The 22,615-nt window shown below is 41.8% G+C and overlaps 1 protein-coding gene across 5 annotated transcripts in view; it reads left to right on the top strand.

Moving 5' to 3' along the window:
* Positions 1–22,615, top strand: part of foxp2 (forkhead box P2) — a 105,859-nt gene that overhangs the window by 9,206 nt on the left and 74,038 nt on the right. For all 5 annotated transcript variants that reach the window (XM_023417943.2, XM_023417941.2, XM_087177066.1 and 2 more), the window contains exons 2-3: positions 297–363; positions 1,048–1,119. The gene's annotated coding sequence lies outside the window, so the exon portion shown is untranslated. The remainder of the gene's footprint in view (positions 1–296; positions 364–1,047; positions 1,120–22,615) is intronic.

Raw genomic sequence — 22,615 nt, 5'->3', positions numbered from 1 at the left:
GGGGGGGGGCTATAGCTTGTACTGCACTGTGCATTGCCTGTTTGTGCATGCACACACACACACAGGCACACACACACACACTTATGCTTCACGGCAAAATCCAGGTGCACTTTGTTGTTCCAAAGTTTATTGCTTTCACCTACAAGTCATACAGAAAATAGTTATGCAAGACACAGTCTAGCCCACACATGTTCATACCAGCACTGACTGTGCCTAGGAAACATTAAAAAAAGAGATCAGTATGTCATGAAATAGATTTGGACTAATGGTATACTCACTGTTTTGTCTTGTCTCAGATAGCTGACATCGCTGGACTCCTTCCATTCCTGTGACGGACAACAACAGCAAGTTCTCTCCCTTAGGGTGAGTATTTGAACACGGTTCCTTCATGTCCATCCGTCAAAGAATCCTTAACCTTGAGATAGATTAGAGTAGCATTACCAGTGTCTTTCTGAGGATCAGTGTTAAAATTAACAGTGACCTACAGTATATTCTCAAGCTCATTCATCTTTCAAAGTAAAACTCTTATAAGAAATGTCTTTTTGGTTTGAATAAAATTATAAAATAATTCTGTTTTTTATCAAGTCACCAAATGTGTCTCTGGTTGTGATATTACTGTACCGTTAACCCCACTGTATTTGGGTGATTGTAGTAGCTAGTGGAGGTCAAGGGGGCTCCATCCCCCCACAAATGTAACAAATCTTCATCTTGTCCACCTTGATAGAATTCCCCCTCCACTGGGCAACCTCTCAGTTGTGCCTGTTTGGTTTTCACACCCCAAGGATTTTCAATCTACTCCACCTTAGAAGTTATGATATGCATTATGGCCGACAAATGCGGGCAAGCTTGGATAAGAGGCTTTTTATTTATTTTGTTGATGTCTTGATTGAGATTTGTAGCAGAACAGAGCAGGATAAAGTGAACAGGGTTTATATTAGCTTTAACCTGATGTCAGTGTACCTTTTATGTATTACTGTATGCTGGTTATAGGTTACAGCTTTCTTCAGTGTAGTCCAAACATCTATTTTTCCATTTTTTTCCTCTTAGGATGAAATATGCACATGCACACTCTGCACCCGTAGAACAAAGAAGACGACACACACTGTAAAGTCCAAAGTGGTAAGTGAAAGTAATTTTCATTGTCCTTGCATGCCTGGTGTTGTGTTTTCTCCCAGATTATTGTGTCGACTGTAATGAGCCACATCGGTCATAACTGATGGTGGGGTTTGACTTTAGAGGAATACAGTCCTGGGTGCTGAAATGACAAAACAGCAGAGCCAGGTACTAAGACATAAAATTAAAAAAAAAAAAAAAAAAAAAAAATTGATTATACGGTCTAGAAGGAAAAGAAGAGGGTGTGTTCAAGATGTTGCACGTAATTTACAATTATGGGTAATATAATGTGCTTTTATTCTACAAAGTATTTTACAAAATAGCATTTTAAATCACTATTAATTTAAAGTAGGAAAGATTGCGTTAGGACCTATAACTTTTTACATTATTTGGAGCCATTATACTTAAAATACCATAATTCCAAAAGTTATAGAGATGTAGGAGCTTAATGTACATTTCCAGTAGTAACTGATTTATATACCCAGACATATATGTGTATGCATTTCTCATGCACAATGTTGTTTTAGCTGGATATTAACTAATGAACACCAAATGATAATTTAAAATAGTAGTAGTAAATATCTAAGAAGCGTTAGCTATTTGGTTGATATTGCAGCTTTGAAGTCCTGCAAAACTTGGACATGATCATAGACGGCTCCCTATTTAAAACTAATGAAACAAGGTGGTGTTTGCCACCAGGTCAGTCTGCAAATGAGTGTGAAGAATCTCAGGTCACACAGTGTTTCCTCTAGGATTTTTTTCAGCAGTGGGGGGTCAGCGGCAAAGTTTGCACCCAGGCTCATCTCTCTCTCCTGCACCTTCACCCAGATCTCCTGCTGCTGTGCTCTGCTCCACTTTAATAAGATTACATTAAAAGTGTGAGTAACGTAACGCTAACAGCGTTATATAGTTTACACTCACATCACATCTGATTACAAGTGTGAACATTAAAATACTATTTTTTACCTAACCATCGTCATTTACGAGTCAGTAAAAGGCTTATGATAGGCTACCCGACTAGCGTCTTCTTCATCTGTTGTCTTTCTCTTCTTAGAGAAGTATCTGAACAAGCTCATCTGAAAATGCAGTCAGCAGTTAATACATAATGACGTGTAGATATTAGCTTAATGCTATCAATTAGTTTACCCAAGTTAGCGTCACTGAGTTGGCTAATAAGTCTACATTTTCTCCGGTAATTCGCTGCCTTATTCCTCACGACTACACTTCTCTGACTCTCACCTGGTGCCTGACGTGATGTCACTTTCAAGGCTGCGCTCTCGCGAGTAATTAACTCCAATAGGATCCTCCAACCAACCAACCAACCCCCCCCCCGCTGTTGCGCTCATCATCACACAGGCTGTGCTGTGAAGGTGGAGAGATGTGGCGGTGGTGCATTTGCGACAATTTAAAAAAAAAAAAAAGAAAAGAAAATAAATTTGAAGGCGTGGCGGCTATGATTTAGCAGTGGCGGGCCGCCACTGCTAAATGAATGTAGAGGAAACACTGTCACATAATGGGAGTAACCAATTATATCTCCAGCATGACTAATGTGGCCATTCTATCGATTAGGTCTCTCATATATATAATCACGCATCCATGCTGCACGTCTGCACACGCATTTCCAAACACTTTCAGGCCGTGATAGCGAAAGAAAGAGTAAAACTTTTCATTTAGTTGGTAAAAGTTTTGCATCAAATGAGTGGTGTGTGTGAATGTTTGAATGGAATGATTTGCTACAGGTACGTTCCCTGTGCTGTCGGTCAATAATCAATCATTACAATAAGAGTTATTTAAATTGGTCTGCTTAAATATCAAAAAGGATAGTAAAATGACTTTTTTTTTAGGGTTATTCTGGGTTTGACAGTGAAAATTGCTGCCCGTTTGCTTTGAATCCATAAGTTTGTATCTATAATCTGCCCCCAACCTAAAGGGGAAAATCTATTTATCTTACTACACCGTCATGAAGTAGTGCCTTTGAGGTACAGATATGATTAAAGTGTGTGGGCAGGAGCAAAGATGCTGAGTGGCTTGGCAGGAGAACCAGGTCCACCTCCCCTAGAGTCGTATCTTTCCAGAGTGAAGCAGAGTCCAGATTTCCTTTTCCACCTAAAAGAGATTTAAATATTAGTTCTTAATTTGTCTAGTATTCAGTTAAATCTTCAAAGATGAACTCTTACTGCATATCTGCTGGCCTAAAAAAAGTCCTTCTAATCATTACAAAAAAAAGTGTAATTGCTCCAACACTGCAAGTTGTACTTCCAGTGCGGACGTATATAAAAATCTACAGCAATTAAGTGTATCTTTGGCTGCTTTAAAGAAGCTGCAGTTCAGACTGAACAGCCCTCTGCTCACATTTCCAGTTTGAAATTGATTTCTTGTCATAGATCAGAGACCTCTTGTCATTCCATTTCCAATCCTCAAATGGTTTCTCTGAGCCTGCTAACTGTCGTCCCTGTGAGTGGGCAAACAGGGGGAACCTCAATGGGTCTTTACCCTGGGCACTCAGAGCAGTCGAGGGGGTAGAGGCAGAAATCAAAGGGACTGGGATCATTCCCCATTGGCAGCCTCCATTGTCTAGCTGATTTGGGATTGGTGGAGAAGGTGAAAACTGCGGGGTGGGGACGTGGGGGTGGATGGAGATCAGGCAAGCAACCCCCTTTTTTTCTAATCTTTATCCACCATTAACCCCAGTGCCCCAGTGTGTGGCTGAGATCAGGGCCATTGGTCAATCCCCCATTCACTGCCACCCAGAATATTTTAAAGTTAAGCTCCCTCGCTTAACAAAAAAAGTCTTACTCATCAAAGGTTTACTTTTCCTCCTTTCCCTCTCTTCCTTCCTTTTGCTCTTAGTCCCAAGGATCTGCTGCCGTTCTTCATGCACCCTTCCCTCAATGGTCCACTGTTTTGTCTTCACACTTAGGCAAGGGGGAGGGAGTGAAGTTGGAAGTTTTGGAAGTTCCCCAAGTTTCCATATTTCAGTTTAATGAGGTTTGGTTTGGGGTCTGATAGTGTCGTGCTGTGAGCAAATTGGAGCAAAAGTGGATGGACCAATGACGTTCTGCCCTTTGCTGATCTCCCAGATTAGGAGCTGCCCCGTTTTTAAATAGACTCAGGAATTGTACTTACATTATTTCCGCTGAGGAAATATATTTTACACCTGATATGTATATTCCCAGTTTTTTTCCTTTGGTCCTTCTTTGCTGGTGAGAACACCCCATATGAAACCCATCACACCTCCAAAATAAAACCATAACTAGGCTGAATTCAGTCCAGATCTTCTGCTTCAAATGAACATTTCAGATTCTCTCTCTTTCTCTGTGCTATATCTTTTCTTAGCAGCTGTCAGGTATTTATCTTGCACAAGCCTGATGTGAAAGTGAGACGACTGAGGGACAGAATATAGAAAAACAAAAGAGTATCTGGAGATGCAGGGTAGGTGGGGAGGAGTGAAGAAAAGAGATTGCATGAGGAGTGTTTGTCCAGAGCGCACAGTTGCCATGAGAATGGAGGTAGAAATTGGCGAAGTGAGGTGGCTCACGATGAGTATTGCCATCATTCCTTAAGGAGAATATAAAGAGGCTCAATGAGTCTATTGATCCTCATGGCTGTCTCTGTTATTCCTCTTTCTTTCTATCTCTTTACCTCAGTCTATCTTTTATCCCGTTGTTTCTAAAATGCAAGAGCTTCATGCTATTTTGCAGAAGAATGTGTGATTTTTGAAATTATAATCAGAAAAAAAGGTACATTTGCTCTCAGCAAAGGTGGCCTCAGAATACATTGGGGCCCCTCTAGTATTTCTGTATATATGCACCTCATATCAGAGATGACTGATACTCTGGAAATGACTGGTTGCAAATACTGCATGCACCAGCTTAATTTCTATAAACGAGCAGGGATCTAGTGTTTCACATGTTATTCTTTCCCTGCAATTTAATTGGAGAAATCTTGGGTGCAGAAGCTGGACTCGATGGCATCTCTCCAAGAGCCTGAGATTATTGTGAAACCCAACCCGAGGCAGGCATGACATCAGAGCCGCCTGACATCAGTTTGAACTCCTCATTTCAGGTGGGAAGAATTATGAGTGGCTTCATTCGCAGGTGATCGTGTCCAATGAATCAGTCGCACACAGTCGCTCATTCTTCTCCCAAGGTCTAAATGCTGGTTGTCTTGACAGACTGAACTCGTGTTTTATCACCAAACTGTCATGCAGCCTAATTTTTCGGCCTGCACTCACAGCCCTACGTTTATGTTAGCCCTTCACAGTCCAGTGTTTTATAGGGATATTGTCATTATGACTTCAACTAAATCTACACAATTTTAACCTACTGGTGAGTTGTATTTATCTCACTGCATATTACGTTGCAGTGTATATCTGTCTTGGATTGCCAACCAATCAGTGCAAAATTCTTAGTATGAGATATTTACAATATATTAATATTGTCACATCATGTCTGCTATCAGTAGAAATTCAACACTCTCTGTTTATGTACTGTATCAGCCTCAGAAGAAATTGTGATTTTGGCTTCTTGTGGTGGAATAAGACTTACATTGTTTACGTAATCAGATAACAATAAGGTTTGTTTAAACGTAAATACGTCGTTAGCTCTTTTCCATGTTATGTATATAATGAGATTTTGTTTCATGTGTATTTAAATGGAATGACAACAGCATTCAAATTGTTTCACTCAGAATATATTTCTTTGCACATTTACTTTTAATTACAAGTGTGTCTAAACTACACTTCTCCATTGAATATTTTTTATCATGAAAACGACACATTTTTATTATTTTTGAATTAACATTCTTCCTGAGATTGTGCCTTCCTCCTCTGTAGCACTCTCTTTCCCTCTCCCTTTTTTTTTTTTTTTTCCCAAGTAAAAGTTTCAAATCAAACCACACGGTCACAGCCACTGAAAAGCTTTTACTCCAGAGGCAACAAGCCAAGTCCTTTGTTCATAATGATCATTTGATCGCGGCTTGAAAAGGGATACAGGCGGCAGCGGAACCCTACAAAAGCTTGGAATCTGACTTCCTCATCACAAACCGCAAGCCTAGACAGTGGCAACTGTTACTACCTGGTTGGAGGCGAAATGGGCAGAAAGCATCCGTGTGTGTGTGGAAAAACACACACACACACTCACTCACAGAGCATGCTCGATTTGGGTCATAGAGCTGACAGACAGTGGAATGTGAATGTGTGTATGTTGACAAACTCCACTGCACTCTGAATGGGGTTTGTGATTACACCTCATCATGCGTGCTGCATCGGTCCTCTTCCCTCTCTCTCTCTCTCTCTCTCTCTCTCTCCCTCTCTCTGCCATTTTCTTCCCTTTCACTCCCTCTCTCTCCCCATTTCTCCCTCTCTCACCGCAGTGCCTCTTGGGCAATCATGTGGTCACACTACCTGACTCCTTGCTGCTCAAGAGTGCAGTTGACAAAAACAGCCCGAGGCCCGTCATGTGGAAAAGATTCAGTCGGCACACAGCATACATTCTACCCCCCCACCCCCCCACCCTACAACTCCTCACTTTCTCCCACTAAGTAACTGAAGCGCCGGGGTGTTTCCTTCTTCTGCTCACCTGTGAAGGGAAATGGCATGTCTTTCCTCCTGTCTTGGTGTATGTGAATGTGTGTGTGTGTGTGTGAGCGGATATTTTTGTGTTTGCAACTTTGTGGCCACAGAGCGTGGATGCCGCTTTAAACAAGCCGGTGTGCACAAGTGTGTATGGGTGTCTGTGTGTGCCTTCGCCAGCCCCTCTCCCTCCCACACTCTGAGAGGTGCAGGCAGTTTCTCTTTGTCAGTTGAGTTGCACTCCTCATGTCATGTAACATAAAGCTGGAGGTCAGTGAGAGCTCTCAGCTGTCAGTCAGCCTGGTGGTCCTGGCCTGTCGAGCTGCTCACCTGTGTTTATTGGACAAGACCTGCTCCGCACTACCCAGGGAGAACACCTTGTCTCCCTTCCTTTCCCCTCTTCTCTTTCTCTCTCCCATGCTTTCTCTCTCACTTTGTTTTTGTCTGTTTCTATCATACCTTTTGTCTGTCTTGCTCACTCCTTCTCCCTGTCTCTCAACACAGTATTGCCTTTTATTTAGCTTTTCTCTTTTATTTTTTAAATCCACCACTACCTTTCCCCCCCAGTTCTTCTCCCCGCTGTCCTGTATAGTTTATTTTTCCTGGCTTTCTTCCCTACTTCTCTTTTTCTACTATCCTTTTGTTTCCCTTCTCCCTCCTCTCCTGCTGTCCGTTTTTATTTTGTATTATTTTCGGACCTCTTTGTCAGTCCTTCGGTTTAAAGCCGCGCCGTCTCTTTGGTGTTCATCTCTTCTCTGCACCTGGCTGATCACACGCACGAGCATGCACCCACCGCAGCTAGACGACTGATTGAAACTTGTGTCTCAAAGTTGCTAATGTTCACTGAAGCATTATATTGTAGATAAAGTAAATAAACTAGGTTACCATGGGAGAAATCTCTGGAATAGACTGCAGTGATTGGGGAGATGACACACATATATATACAGACACACGCGCATGTAGCCTCGCACAGAGGCTTTCTCTCTTTCACATACACACACATAAACAGACACACATGCATCAAGTGAATGGCTGAAAAGGTGTCAGTGATGTTGAGGTGCGAGCAGAGCACGGGATGGGGAGATATTTTCTATGGCTCAGGAATTTCACAAGTTTAATGTTTTTTGAGGAGCTCTATAGAAAAGTAACAGTTGGACTCAAGAGCGTGCAGTGAAGAGGCCGCTTATACACTCAGTACATAGTACACAGTCTGTACACAGTATAAGTTCATGATGCAAAAGACATGTACTTTTTTGCTTGGTTAATTTCCTGGAAGCCATAGCCATAGCCACCAGATAGCTTTTACAGATCTTCAAAAAGTTAATAACATACCTACAGCCAAAAGTAGTCGTGATCATTTAAACCTCTTTTATTCACACTCTCTTCACCCTGAACTCTGTAATTCTACTTTTCTTTTCACAAGTTCTTTCAAACCATTGTCAGTCAGTTTAATTCAAGTGATTTTTTTTTGCAGGTAAGACTTATTAGCTGGGCTAGTTAGCATATTGGTTAAATGCAAGGGCTGACTCTTTGAGTTTTAAACCAGTGTCCACTGAATGATCCCTCAGTTGAGAGTGCTAGCGAGGCAGCAAAGCCACACACTGAAAGAGCCCCACATTCATAATTCCACCTGGTGTTATATAAAACTCCCTTGTATTTGCTGTGCTTCCATTCTGCGCCGTAAAGTGGTATAGGTGACATGGTAATACATTTGCATTGTGCCCAGTGATAAATACTCTACCAGGTCTTACTCACTCCGCTGCCTCTGAATGTGTCCGGACAGCGCCTGTATTGTCAAAGGCACGGGGGTCATTCAAAACTCGGTCTCCCTCCCTTCTGGCTTTTGTCAAATATTTCTGCGCGGGTGATAGTTTTCTCATTTATTTAGTGAATAGTCGGCGGATGAAGAAGAAAGAGAGTTTTACATTATGGAAATGATGGAATGGGTTATAATCTCCCACATATTCATCACGGCAGACATTGGACCCTTGTGATACAGTCCTCCATTTGGCTATTGTTCCCGTTCTCTTTCCGCGTACTGTTCCCCTCAATGGGCAAAGCAGGCTTTAATCCTGTCTCTCTTTTGGAATGACAATGTTTACTAGCTATCTTTCAATAAGGAGCCAGGAGCATGACACACATCCCTCTGTCAGTAAATGCTGTGTGAATGTGCCAGATCCAGCTACAAAAGAAAGGTATTGTTGGCCGTCTGAGGATAGGATGGAAAGGTGACTGGACGTTCGTTTGTATGTTTCGTAACCCCTAGAACCTTTCAGAACTTTTCCGCCTGACTTCCCTGTTTGGTTTGTACTTACCCTATACATCACATTTTAAATTAAAAAATAAGCCTGTACAAGCCTGTCCATAAAACAACACACTGACATGGCAGTGTTGGCTAATTATTGTATGTAAGTAGGGATTAGGGTTGTGGATGTTGACAGTGAAGAGGCTCTCGGAGCATGTGTTTAACACACCTTTGTGTGGATCAGACACATTCTTGCAAAGAGGGAAGATATCTGTACATAACCCCCCCCCCTTCTTTTCACATTGCCCTTGTCATGTATTTACAGTTCACCAATTAATATGGGCTTATTTTTCTCACTCTCATCTCTTATTGTGAAAGGATCCAACATCAAGCTGATGAGTTTGTATATATAGACACACTGATATACTGTACCTATGAACAAGAAGAATATGTTTGCTTTATTTTCCTCCGTTTCCTTCATCCCCACCAAATTGTTTTCCCGTCAAAGTCTTGACAGCATTAGGGATTAGTGTCATAGCTGCTAACAGTCATTAGTGTGTTTTCACTGTTGTGTCATGCACTGTTTTCTACCACCACCACCACCCCCAGCCGTACCTCCTGCGTGTGTCTCCTGCTTTCGTGTCGTGCGAGAAATGAAAAACAATCGTTACGACCTCCAGCGACCCCTCCTGACGCACAGTCAGTTAAATGGTTTGTAAGACGTTTAATTACCAAATGGTATAATCGTTATTCATCTCATCATTAGATGTATGATATTAAGTGAATTGCCTCCCCTGGGTCCCTGTGTTTCACAGATCAATAGATTTAGATGGAGCTTGGAAGGGGTGGGGGGCTGGGTGGGCAGTTAAAACACTTCTGAGGCCCCAGATATGAACACATGCATTGTTTCTGTGATGCACAGTGGTGACATTCACTCATTATTTATGCAATTAGCTTTTATATAGGTTTAATTATGCTAATTTCTATGTCTGCACCCCGGAATGGCAGTATGTCACTGTTTTAAATGGATCTACGGCTCCTGGGTTTATTTTGATGGTGAAAGGACGTGAAACAATGAACAAGGTTATGGCACCACAGACTTCCCATCGGCAGAGTGCTTGCGTTTGCACTTTGGGACACTTTGTTGGTATCAAGCATTGTTTGAAGGCATTGTGGAGATTGCTAATGCAACGTGTACACCTCTGAGGCCCAGTAGCCTGCAGCTTGATATCGCCTGTATTCCCAATGTGAATATGGCTGAGTGGTGATCAGGGACTTGCTGCACCACAAGCTGCTTTTCACTGCAGCCGGCACTACTAGCCTGAGTTAATTGTCCATTATCTACTATTATCTAAGCTTTCCCTCTCTCTCTCTTTTATTCTCTCACTCATAATTCCAGCCGTCACCACCAGTTTCACTCACTCAATATGCTGTATCCACTGCTTTTTTTCTCTGCCTACTCCTGCAGCCTTATACCAGTGTTGTAGCCAAGTCCTGGCAACTGAGTTCAAATAGTAATAATGATTCCCTTTGTTCCTGAGGTACCTCGAACAGGATTGTGAACATGAAGCCAGCCACGCAGCATGTTCATTTCTTGTCTTATCATCAGACTACTTGAGTGGGTGGGGTACTTGTGTCTAATATTTCCATCCAGAGTAAAGATTGAAGATTATTTATTTAAGATAAAATATGCACCTGTTCAGAAAACATTTGAATTACACCTTTTAAAAAGTATATTTAATAAGTTTTGGCTAACAGTAATGAGGTAAGCCTTTGACAGGGAAAAAAATCTCTCTTATTTTGGATAAATAAAAACTATTAATTAAAGTTTACCAAAGATGACTCTTCTTCTGCTGCTTCAGTTTGATGAGGTGATAGATCTAACTGCTTAGGTGTTTGAGGAATCCTCAGAAATTTCACTTGATGGCACTGTTTTCCTTTTTGCTCCAGCTGAAGCAACAGGGCATGTTTTATGTATGCTGGGCACAATGTGAAAAGCCTGGCTGTGCCACAGATATGTGTGTCTTCCCTTCTCTTCCTGTCCCTGGGCACCGAGAAACAGGCAGGAACACTGACAAACAATAAAATCATGCACTATACCATTTTTAAAAAATCATTACGCTTCAGATAAAGTGGTTGAAAAGCAAGTACACATTGGCACAGTTACTGTACAGTGCATTAATTTTCTGTGTGTTTTGGAGTATTTTCCTTTTTTTTTGCTTGATGCGTCTTTTCTTTGAAAAACGTTTGAGGGTTTCTTAAATCTCGCCTGCTTGGAAAATGTAATGTACATTTTAATGTAAATTTAAACAAAAAAAAAACAAAACAAAAACAGGAGATCTGTTACTTCCCAGTCATTTAAATTGATTAAATTGTATTCCTCCTGCGCTGCCAGGCGTCACTTTAATAACTGCATCAACAAGATGATATATACTATAAGGCCTGGAGTGTTTCTGCAGTTGATTTAAATGCACACCTTCCTCTGAACTTCTACTTGATATAGTTGGATCTCTCCCCCCAACACACACACACACACACACACACACACGCACGCACAAACACGCACAAACACGCACAAACACACACACACACACACACACACACACACACACACACACACACAGTCATTCATGCATTTAAAGGGCTCTCATATTGTTATAGTTTAGAGTTTAGAAATAAATAAAAAGGTATTAAAGCCTAAAATTCAATTGAAAAGGACAAATGGCTGCCCTCTGTCTATTACTCTCACTGCTGTCTAACAGGGAAGCAGGATTATACTGAGTTTAAATAGGGGTTGGATGGATGGATTGGGGGTGTTTAGGGTGGTGGGGGTCAAGATCATATTAAGTGCTCACAAAGCAAATGGTTCAGCATTAGGAAGTGTTGTTCTGGTGGCCCGCCTCATGAGCAGCCTGTAAAGGTGCAATACATCACAGTGAAAAATAACTAGAGCTTGTATTTCAGCATCGTGCGCATCATAAATAAAGGTGTGCCTTGTATAATTGAGGCTTGTGCATGGGGAACTCGGCTGGAAATGAGAAATGGAAATCTGTGTACTGGTAAATAGATAATCACACAAAAGTAATTGAGGTTTTCAAACCCCAATCTAGTCTGCCAGCATGAGCTCGTTTGCATGTTAATCACGTCAGTGATTTCCCTTCATCACAGGGAAGTCCGTGCACACTTCCATAACCAGCTTTTAATTGCATTTAAAATGTCACAGAGGTGGAACACATGTAATTTAGCCAGAACTGTGTCCAAATTAATGGGTACTACTGAGACGCTCCATTGGACAGGGTTGGAAATGAGAGAGGCTGTCCATTGTTTGGGTCTTTATTAGAGATGCTTCAGTCTTCCAGTCTCTCCATGATAACATCTCTACAGTACCTTTTGAAGTTTATATCAAGACTTCAAAATGAAATCTGACAAGCATTTTGTGAACGACTTAACACTACAATAGATGCCAACTTCTTGCAAAATAAGCCAAATGGATGGACATTAAAAAGGTGGAAAAAGAAACATCAAAGGGAGAGACCACAAAGTCAAAGTGTTGGGTTTTAATGGAGAAAAAAAGGGAGGAATAGTTTATTTTCTTTCATCACCAGGTGTTCTTTGGCGTATAAATTACTGAGATGATGTTTCCATAACACAGCTTAGGGCACTCTAGAGAGGGGAAACCTGCAAAACAGACCTATTTAATTTTTCATAGAGGTGGACCATCAGGAGCATTAAGCCAATATTCCTCTTCCCCTTTTCCAGATGCCTTCTACACCACTGTATCTTACCAAAATCCAAGCCCCTCTTACTTTTTTCCTTTTTTCAAAAAAGAAAAAGTTCTGCCGAGACCTACATGAAAGGAAGGAACTGTTGAAATGTTAATTTTACCATCTGCTGTCGAGGCCTGCTACCTTTTTTTTTTTGTGTGTGTGTGTGTGTGTGTGTGTTTTCTTTTTTTTTCCCCTGCCTTCTTTAATTCCCAGTAGTTCTGTTCTGTTTCATGAATGTGCTGCTATTTTGGCTGTTTGAAGTCATGGGGTCTCTGCGAGCATGGCTTTGACTGGCTGGAAAATACAATGCCACATGGTGGATGGTGGAGACTGTCCCATTAGTTTCCTGTTTAGAGCCCAGTCCCTCCTAGTAACCCTGTTTCGTATACCAGTCCCAAGGTTCCAGTTACGCTCCCATGCCCACCTCCAGTACACAGTCCGTCAGTCTCTCGTGCTGAGCTGGTCTCGCCCTTGCTCTCTCTCCTTCCTGAGTCTGCACGTCTTTGGGGACCTATTTAGTCTGTTTATCTTAATGCTGAGGATTTTAATCACTCGTTTACAAGACCCCTAGCACCTTTATCTAATAAAAGTTTTTTCCTCTCAGCACACATTATTGCTAGTTTTTCTGTAAGCTCAATAAACCCCAGCAAATCCAAGATAGAAATGAAATTCTTGACAATTGTGTTTCTCCATCTTTTTTTCATCGCAAAAGTTGACACTTTTAAAAGCAAAAGTATACTGCCAAGTTTGCTGTGAAGATTTTGCCAAATGGATAGATTCCATTGTGAGATTTGATAGTTGGCAATTAGGGTGAGACATCCTGTGTGCAGAGTTGCTTAGCATTTTCCTTGGCCGGGACCAGATTGTTTAGTCTGCTCTCATTGTGAGCTGTTTCTGAGCTGCAGTTGACGGTTGTTTGCAAAGCGCTGGGGGAAAATGTGAGAGGGGCCAGTGCCTTTCTCTATTTATTTATTTTCCCCGTCCTTGGAGCTGGAATCTGATTTGTGTTCATGTTTCTCTATTCTCTCTGAGCGGTTTTTAAGTGTGGCTGCTGAAATCTAGACTCTGTATGACCTCACTGCGCGGCCTGTGTTTCATTAATGACCAGCCCTGTGGTTTGGGGAGAGGAATATTTTTCATATGACACCGCCTTGCATTAGCGTGGAGCGGCAGCTGCACAACCACAAAACCATCCAATTTTGTGGCTTTGAAAGGTGTGAAAAGTTCAGCTCCCTATAGCAAGCCTTGCATTTATAATTATATTCAGTGTATGCAAGAGTGCATGTATAAGTGTCAAGGAGCGGAACTACTGAAGACTTGTAAAAGAAACCAAAAAAAAAAAAAGTCACCTGCTAATGAAACATTTGTCTTTCATTCTCCTTGGTAACTTGTAAAGTAAATAGTGGAGATATATTTCAGAGTAAGACGTTTACACACTTACAGATTTGACATGCTTCGCCTTAGAGAAGCCACCTAAACTAACAAGCAGAAATTCAAAGTGAAGTAGGTAGCATTTTGACAGCTTGATTCATTTGTAATAAATATTTCATTTCAACATGGTTTTAAGCTTGTTTGGACCTTTAGAGCCCCTAATACAAGCAAGTCTTTTTAATCCTTTTTTTTTTTTTTTTTTCGAGTGCCACATCTGGCATAAGAGGTATTTCTTTGCAGATTGATTGATTTCCCAGGCTTTGTTGGAAGGGACTCATGCAAGCCACACAGCAATTGACTAAGAAGCATGCAACAATTCACAGACACATGTAGCAAGCCTCTCCTCCTCACCCTCCCCTCCCAAAAAAGCCCAGACACTAGACTACTGTAACTCTGTTTGGTACCTTGCAGGATATTGAATATCCAAAAGGAAACCTCAGATTTGTCCCGTCCCAAAACAAAGAGCCCTTGTGCTGCCGCCCTCCTCGCCTCTCTCCCTCTCACTTTCAAACCATACCGGTACTGTCATCATAACACAACAAATACAACTTGTCTCTGAATACGCAAGATAGTCTGTGTATATTTCCAGATAATTCCTAGCCATTCATCACGGCCCTTTCCTATGGTTCTGGCAGCATTAAGTGTTGTGTTGTCAGCTTGAAGGCTGGAGGTGGAAGAGGGAGAGATTGAGGTTAGTCACCAAGGCTGAGGGAGAGTGAACAAAGGAGAAGATTACCTAATAGTCCTGCTATGTATTTGAAGTGGAGCCTGCTGTTTGTTTGGGGAGGTTCAGGGCTGGATGTGCAGGGAGATGTCTCACAGGCAGCTGATGGGTACTTTTAAGCTGTCAGAAACATCCCCTTCGCCATTTGTCTTCCTGAGTAGATGGCAACAGGCGACGACAGAGGCAAAAGGCAATACAGAGAGAAAGTTAATGATGTTTCCCAAGTTTGCAAAGTGTTGAACATTTTGCCTCTAAGTATAATTGGGTGCCTTTGTATAAATTAAGAGTCACCCATGATGATAGCTTGACGAATGTTTTAAGCCACTGATGCACGCTCCACACACTATTTTTGGGGTCTAGTGTTATGAGATCTTTAATGAGTCTGCTCTCTACATGTATATGTTTGTAAACAACAGTCTTGCAGGTTGTCACTGAGAATAAAGTTCTGTGTTATGCTCACGCCAGAAACTAATTCATAGTCACAGCACAAACATCATCAACCTGGTGTAAACCACTTAATTACATGCCAAGACTGCATAAAACAAACTGAAACACGGATACTTGTGTGCTTCTACGAGTAATTTATTTAATTTGTTGTATAATTTTCTTCAATTAACCTCATTAAGAGAACACATTCAAACATAGTATTAGAAAGGTACACCACTTTCTGGATAAAACGTGATCCACGCAGCATACTGTGAATCTCTCACAAGATGAATCAGTTTTGTGAACAATACACTTTCCTTATTTAAATTTCTTTAAGGCAATCTTTGGACAATATAACCCAAACCACTCCATTGATAACTTTTCAAAATGGTGTGGCTGAATTTCTTCTTTTTTTTTTTTTTTAATTCTGTAAATTGCAGTCTTCCTTTCTCCTATGATTTTGAACAAACAGTTACAACCCTTGATTCTCTGAAATCCCTGCCAGCCGTGTCTGTTTTGATAAATTGTACATCTAGTCCTATTTTCAAAGTCATCAGCGATTGCTTTTTTGCCACTCAGAGCACTGAACATGGACAGCTTTTAAAGGTAGTGAGTACGTCTGATAAGTGGCTCAATCCTTGTACTAAACCATTTTTACTGGAGGTTTAATAGCTACTGTATAATGAATTATAATGTATTCTCTCCAATTGCAAATTTCCTCTAATATTGTCCTTCTGCTTTTGCAAAAAAGTCCATCTGAATATTATTGTGACCAGCTTTTTAAGAATACAAATCAATTGCATGATTTTAAGTAGTTAGAGTCATACTTTTGTTGTAAATTTCTCCCAATGCCAAATGGAATAGTGCTTGTATAACTGGAATAGCTAACCAATTTCAAAGTAGTGACATTTTTCATCCCGAAGATGATTCACAGTGTTTGTGGTACATCACGGTCAGTTCCAAGTCAACTGTATGTGTTAGTATAAAATACAACTGTTCAGCTGAACATTTCAGCCTAGTTTGAACTCATTGAAAAGCAATAGGCTTATGAATCATCTTGCTGTTCCAATTTAATGGAACATACCTTTCAGTGACAGCGTCTAGCAGCACATCATCAAAGTGAAACTTCCAAAGTTCCGCTTAACTTGTTGCTGAAATAGTTTCTCGTTTTCAGAAAATTGCGGTGCGCCAAGTCTCAAGAAGTGTATCAGGGAATCTTCCCTGAAGGAAAAATTGCCACTTGCATACTTGTCTTTGACCAAAGTGAAGCCCTCACCCACTCCAGGGGAACATCTGCTGTTTAGGAAGATATAAAGGAGTAATTTTATTACTCGGTACATCTCCCCTCAGAAGCCATTTCATTTCTCCTTTCAGCCTCCACAGAAGCCTTTATTTGATCTCATATTCCAGAGTATGACTGCCTCAAACTGGTTGGACTCCGTTTATTTTCATTTGGAAAACACATTTAGTGTCGGAGGGGTGGCACAGTATGGAAGTGGAGAGCAGGGGGTTCTGGTGTGGAAGGGACTGAGGCAAGTTTCTCTATCACATGTTAAGGTCCTCCTGCAGGGATTTTTCACTGTGCCTGATTGTGGGGAGCCAAACTTCGTATTTCCTTCTCTCAATATGATCAGAGTAATCAAGGAAAATCATTCAAATCTGTCCGCGTCTGGTCTCCTCTGCTCCTTACAAATACTTCCGTGCAAATACCTGTTAAGTTCGCGTCCGTACAGTGAAACTGATACAGCTGGATACCCTTTACTCAGTGCTTTGAAACTGCAGATCATTGGGAAACTGTGCCATTTATTAGGCAGCCCACTTAGGCAGCCCAGATGTAGCTGGTCACTTGAGAGGCAGACGTCCTCATAAACCATGAGCCTTTAGAGTGGGCACAACACCTAGCTGCAGAGGCAAAATTACCCCCACCCACCCACCCACGCACTTTCTTAACTTCCACATCTTTGGCTATTTGATAAATCCTGAACCAGTGCAGCTGTCTGGAGGAGCCAGAACCTTATGAGAAGTCCCACATTTCCTGAAAATCTTTCTCCCTCTCTCTTTTATTTATCAGTGTCCGCGTCTGTCTCTCTGCCTGTGCCGTTCCTGCAGCACCTATATCCTCTCCAGCCTGTGTCTGGTGACAGCACAATGAAAACATTTTCGTGAAAGGTGTTGTTTCAGTGCTCCGGAAGTCCCTCTCACCTAAGTAGCTCCTTCTCTATGTCTTGTCTGTCTGTCTCTATTTATTTTTTATGTTTTTTTTTTCTTTTTCTTTTTTTTTTTTTAGCGGGGGATGGAGGGGAATCGTAGCCTCCACTGGGCTCAGTTCCACACAATAAATTACCTCCAGATGTAATTCCTATCCCCCGCCCTTCGCCCTCAAATTAGTGGCTAGTAAAAATTAGGTTTGAATTAGCCGCGGTGTGGAGAATAGAGGAGTTTGAAATTTCCATATAATGAGTTTATTATTCTTTGCTGGAATACCATTTTCCTGAATTAATTTGATCAGGGTTTTTTAGGTGTAATTGGTGTCTAGCTGAATGGTGTTTTAGTCATGAATGGATAGCCACTGTGTCAGCAGTAAGTCAGAAGGCCGAGGTAATCAGAGGACTCTGAAGTCCACTCTCCAGCACTAAGAAACAGAATGCTCCACGTCTCAATTGCTTCTGGAGATGATTCCACAACTTTCCCTGACATCTAATTCATGGTCAGTATTTAATATTCCTCTCATTCCAAATGGAAGTATTTTTCATTGCTACTTGCAAAAGCATTGACAGGATTCCTTGGACCTTAGATAGTGGTTGTTGCATAGCATATACAGGTGTTGTGCTCTTTTGACTGTCAGTGGAGCCTGTCTTGCCGCCACTCAACTGTGTAGCTATGGTTCTGGGAATGATAATCTCTTTGGCAGAGCTGGAGCTGTGGGATCCTCAGACACTACAGATCACTGTCATAAATGGGTTTCAGATTCATCCCTAACAGGAAATCTGAATGCATGAAAAGACTATTGTTTCTTACATTTTTTTAGCAGTTTCTTAATCTTGATGACATCTCAGTGGCCAGGAACATTAAAAGAAGAAAAAAAAACAACAACTGAGTAGCGTGTACTTTCCTCTAAGTAGGAATCTAATTTAAAGTGCAGCCGCCTTTTCTATATGATAATATCTACTACTGTGAAAAAAGGGAAGTTGTCTGCCATGCTCTGCTCTTTCATCTAATTCCAATCTGCTGTATAACAGGTAAACTGCTGTGAGCCGCACTTGCTTGTTTAAATTTACCCGGCTCAGCCGAGCCTTTGATTTCAGCAACTCGTTTAATTCAAATACGCTTTTGAAGAAAAGCTATTTTTCTTTTTTTCTTTTTTTTTTTTAGGAAGGGGGGCTGGGCATTGGAGGCAGCTGTAGTGGTGGGAAAATAAGAGGCGGCACAGGAGGGCCAATTTAACCTGGAGTGTCTGTCGCTAGTCTACAAGCTCCTTCGTTTCAAGAGGCTCGGTCAGCTTGAACTGTCTGACTTCTGTCATTTCGATCTCTTTTTATTTTTCTGCTGTAATGTATACTTTAATTCCCACCCGCCTGCCGTCTGTGTGTAGCAGCAGTGTCGGCAGAAGCAGCTGGAGGGGAGGTGCAGGTATCATTAAGCCTTGGAGAGGCACCAGCGGAACACTGCTGAGTGCTATACGTGGCTCCTTGCAGTGCGTGTTGATATTTCTGGGCCCAGTGAATGTACAGCCTAGTTTATTTTCAATAGGAACCCGAAGCCGGGCTGGGCCTGAGAGGGCTCCAGAGCCCCCCCCCCCCCCCCCCCCACAACACACTGCTTACTTGGGCTGTTGATATTGAGTCAAGCAAACACTCTCTCAGGGATGTCCTGTTGGGCACTCAGCCAAAGTCGCAAATGGAAGTCACATGTGGAGACTCCCAGAGGAAGGCAATGAGGCCTCAATTCACACCCATCGCCACAACTTTTTTTCCTTGTATAAGTTTTATTAAAAGCAACACTTATACACATATTAGTCATTTTGTATACCGAAGTATGCAGCCTTACGTTTATGTGTTACTCACTTATTAAGAAATTGAATATTTTCTATAATAACCACAATTTTCCAAACAACAAACAAAACAAAATCAACATATTTATTATTGTGATTGCAGTAATCAGACTCCCTACCTTCATTCACTAGTCAATTTTTTTTTTCAGCCAGTGAAATACATATGCAAATATATTTGGACACTGTCATTATCAGCCACTTAATAGGCATTTCATTAGGGATTTTCTGAATGCGCGGTGCAGGGCAAGTTGCCATGGATACCCTGGTGCTTAAGTACAGTATATTAAAATGGTGCTGCCTTCCAACCACTTATATAATCACCGGTCCGTAATGGTCTCTGCTCTCTGGCCATAAGCAACATATCGTGTGATCAGCATTGCCCAGGACTAAAAAGAGCCCTACCACCTCATTATGCCTTATTTGGCTCTTTCATTTATTTATTTATTTATTTATTCGTAGGCAGGACTAAGTGGCTCATGAATTGTGCTTGTGTGACAACTAATGAATGGTGCTGATGTGTGTGCTCTGTTTTCACATGTGTGGTGTTTGGCTCTTTGGAAACACTGGTTATCACTGTGTGGGAGTTGTTAGGGGCAGTTGAGCACATTTGAGCAGACGGTGAAATCACTTCATTTTTTTTTTTTTTTTTTTTCACTGACTGGCACTTAAATGTGAGAATGGATGAAGGAGGAGTGAAGTCAAATGGATAACTTCCCATCGAACATCATTGATGCACTTGGGCTCCAATAAATACAACCCTCACATTCACAGGAAAGCCACAAAATCTTTTCCTCTGTGCACCATCCTCTTTGTTTCTTGTGCTGATTCCACTTGTGTATATTTAAAAAGTCATTCATGTTTTTTTTTTTAAACACATGAAATGTTTTTCTTTTCTAAATTCCACTCATTTATATCATGAACATGCAGTTTTGAGGCAATAGTTTGTAAAGGGTTAATAAGGAGTGATTCACATTGTTGAAGGCTAGGCTGACACTGACTGACAAACCTTACGGCGGTGCTTGTACTTTGTGGTGGCCTGCTAGTGCTGAAGTGATGGTGGCAGGAATGACGAGGGAAACCACTGTGATGGTCGCTTGACTTTGTCTAATGCCCCAGAGGCAATGCACTTCATGGTGGTTTTAATTGAAAATGAATCTAAGTAGTAGTAGTAGTAGTAGTAGTAGTAGTGTATGTGTGTGTGTGTGTGTGTGTGTGTGTGTGTGTGTGTGTGTGTGTGTGTGTGTCTAAACTGTGGAAGTAGTGCCAGGAGATGCGAAAACCATCGCCATCGTTGTCACGGAGTTGCACTGCATCTCAGATCACTGCTCCCCCCACTGCTGCTGCAGCTCCTGCCAGGGTTGGTAACCAGCTGCTGCCACCATCACCCCTCCCCACTGTATCCACTACACATGTCTACTCCCCCCTTTCTCTCCCTTTCTCCTCTCACTGTTCCGCTGCCACCACATCAAGACGCTGGTGGGCCTGTTTGTCTCTGTTGACCTTGGCAGCAGAAAGCACTGGAAGAAGAGACATAGGGAATAAATACCTGAAGGGAGGGGGCACACAATTGTCACAGATGTGTAGAAATAGGCATAGCATTCCCCCTAGTGAAGCGAATGTTTCTAAGGCCAGAGGCCTCTTGTTTGTCTTTTCCAGTGAGGAGCTCTGAGTAGTTTATTAAAGGGGCTAAAGGAGCATTCTAGTCTGAAGCCCTCAGCACTGAAAGAGAAATGGGAGAAATTACTGGCATAATGTGGACACTTAGAGCAATTAACAGCAGTTGTTTAATGTTAGCCCCCTTTGCCTCTCTGTCGCTGTTTTTTCATTCTTGCTTGTTTTTGCACTCTTGTCATCTCTCCCTCTCTCTCTTTCTCCTGCTTGCTTAAACTCCCACTGTCTCTCTCACTCTCCCATGATTGTTTGGTGTTTACTCTCTCTGCCTCAGAGCTCAGACAGTTGACATGAAAATGCTACATCTCTTGGTCTGTGTTGGTCTCTTAATAATGATATCATACGGCTGAAATATGCTCCAGTGGAGCCGGGGAGATAATGTACTATTCAGAGCCTGTTAAATCATGCCAGTGCACCACTCAGAGCTGCGAGTTCAAGTGGTCTTTACCCCGCGCTGGGGGCTACATCTTTTCCTAAATAAATCTGTCATAGTTGCCCTGGGTGCCTCTCTTCAAAACATAAAAGTTGCACTCCCTATAACCTCAAGCTGTGGATGCCTGTGTGCCTGCACATGTGTGCGTCTTTTAATGTGACTTTAATTTTGGAGTTGCATCTCAGCCACATTTAAATGTGTGTTTGCATTGGATTTTGTTTATATGGCACAAACTTATGTAGGCACATAAAAAAATGTCCCTTCTTGTATTAAATCTCTCAGGCCCATGTGGCACATCGAGTTGGTGGCAGATGGACTGGCTTTCTGCATCTGCTGTGTGCAGACTGGGGGCTTTGTACTCCTCTCTCCTGGGGAAGACCGAGCCTTTCTTCTTGCCAGTAGATTCCTGTCTGCTGGAGCGACTAAGAAAAACATCTGTGGCATGCAAGGGAGAGAGAGAGAGAGAGAGAGAGAGAGAGAAAGGAAAGGAGAGAGAAAGAGGAGGGAATACAAAAAAAATGACAAAAGGATTGGCAAACACCATTAGCCCTAAATGTTTCATCTCATTGCCTGTTGTGCATTGTTTACAGTAGGAGAAACAAGTCGATACACCACATCCAGCACATGTGAGCCCAGCCCAGCTTAATTTGGCTCGCTTCAGCTTTCACGGCTTCTTTAGCAGGCGGTGGGGACTGGTGGTTTTCGCGGTTCCTGTTTGAGATACTGAAGTAATTCATTAGGAGAGACTTGTTCAAATATCTGAATCTTCATGTAAGACATCTGTACAGACACGTTTGCCTTTTATCAAGTGGCAAACCAAGCTTTTAAAAACTGTGACTGAGGGGGGAAAAGCTGTGAAATGTTAATCAGCCTCGTGTTTCACTTTTTATATATATTTTCTTTAATTTAATATCGTCCATTCCCACAGACTCACTGTGTTTAGGATGAGCTTTGAGTGTGGCCAGGCGTATTGTTTCATGCTTAAAAAGGTATTTAAAGAAAAAGCATCATTTTAGCATTTTGTCTAAGAAAAAGTGAGGGAGCATTCGGCATGTGGAAGTCTCCCCAGTTCTGAACCTTTGTGGTCTCCCTCCCCTCTCAGATTCCTCTACAAAATGCCTCTTCTGAAACCCCCCCCTGGATACACACACACACACACACACACACACACCTGTCTCTTAC

Source organism: Seriola lalandi, unplaced genomic scaffold (genome assembly GCF_002814215.2).
Source record: "Seriola lalandi dorsalis isolate HSWRI2012SDOR001 ecotype SW California unplaced genomic scaffold, Sedor1 jcf7180002054579, whole genome shotgun sequence".
Taxonomy (NCBI): domain Eukaryota; kingdom Metazoa; phylum Chordata; class Actinopteri; order Carangiformes; family Carangidae; genus Seriola; species Seriola lalandi.
Note: the sequence above shows the minus strand (reverse complement) of the source record. Positions and strands in the feature narration are given on the sequence as shown.